Consider the following 1,067-nt stretch of genomic DNA (forward strand, 5'->3'; position numbering starts at 1 on the left):
AAAAAAATAAAAAAGATAATTGTAACTGTTTATCTCACAATTATGAGTTTATATTTTGCAATTCTGACTTTTTTCCTCACAATTCTGGGGGGAAAAGTCAGAATTACAAAATATAAAATCAGAATTGTAAGAAATAAACTCAGATTTTTGACTTTCTTGAATTCTAATTTTACATCTTGCAATTTGGTTTTCTTTTTTTCTTTTTTTTGCACAAAATACAATTTTTAAAAACGGTAATTGCAACTTTTCCCAATTCTGGCTTATTTTCTCACAATGCTGACTTTTTTCTGAGAATTCTGAGAAAAAATCAAAATCTCGAAAAAAAGGTCAGAATTCGGGAAATTCCGAGTATACATAAACAAAAAGACATAATAATGAGTGTCACATGCTGTACCTTGCTTCTCTGAAGTTCTTCAGGTGCTGGAGGCTCCTCAGCGCCACCCACTGGCACTGGAGATTTACTACAGACGGTAGGTCACGCTTTATATTTATGCATTTATTAGACGCTTTTATCCAAAGCAAGTTACACTCAAAGCATGCATGCATTCCCTGGGAATCGAACCCATGACCTTGGCATTGAGGGACACATTTTTCTTGATATTCAATGTGAAAATATCAGCATTTCCCATCACTCACAACGTCACAGGTGGATTGTCCCAGGATCGGTCTGCGTCCAGAGCGTCCTCCGTATCTCCTGAACTGTTGTGCTCCTTCACCGGCTCACAGAGAGCAACAGAAGACCAGTGTAACGCCTGCTCGGCTCTTAAGATCAGAGAACCAATCTTATCATCTAAACAGAGAAGCACAAGAGACCAGTGACCATTTTATCTGGAATGACATGGAGGCAGTATTGTGTCAATAACTAAAACTATTCAAAATCATTTTCATTAATAAAATTAAATAAAATAAAAACTTTAAATTCAGTTAGTTGCAACATTTCAAATTTTCATTTAGTTTAAGCTGAAGTACTAAAATAACTAAAACTAAAAAAAAAAAATTAAACCAATGAAGACAGCTAAAAAAAAAAAATTTTTTTTATATATATTTATATATATATATTTATTTTA

General features: G+C 33.2%; 1 protein-coding gene across 1 annotated transcript in view; it reads right to left on the reverse strand.

Moving 5' to 3' along the window:
* Nucleotides 1-391: 391 nt before the first annotated feature.
* The window catches only part of LOC107752175 (lung adenoma susceptibility protein 2-like), a 4,668-nt gene continuing 3,992 nt past the window's right edge, over nt 392-1,067 (reverse strand). The window contains exons 4-5 of the mRNA XM_016568066.1: nt 637-790; nt 392-461 (exon numbers count right to left, since the gene is read on the reverse strand). The gene's annotated coding sequence lies outside the window, so the exon portion shown is untranslated. The remainder of the gene's footprint in view (nt 462-636; nt 791-1,067) is intronic.

Source organism: Sinocyclocheilus rhinocerous, unplaced genomic scaffold, assembly GCF_001515625.1.
Source record: "Sinocyclocheilus rhinocerous isolate Xijiao unplaced genomic scaffold, SAMN03320098_v1.1 scaffold2516, whole genome shotgun sequence".
NCBI classification, from domain to species: domain Eukaryota; kingdom Metazoa; phylum Chordata; class Actinopteri; order Cypriniformes; family Cyprinidae; genus Sinocyclocheilus; species Sinocyclocheilus rhinocerous.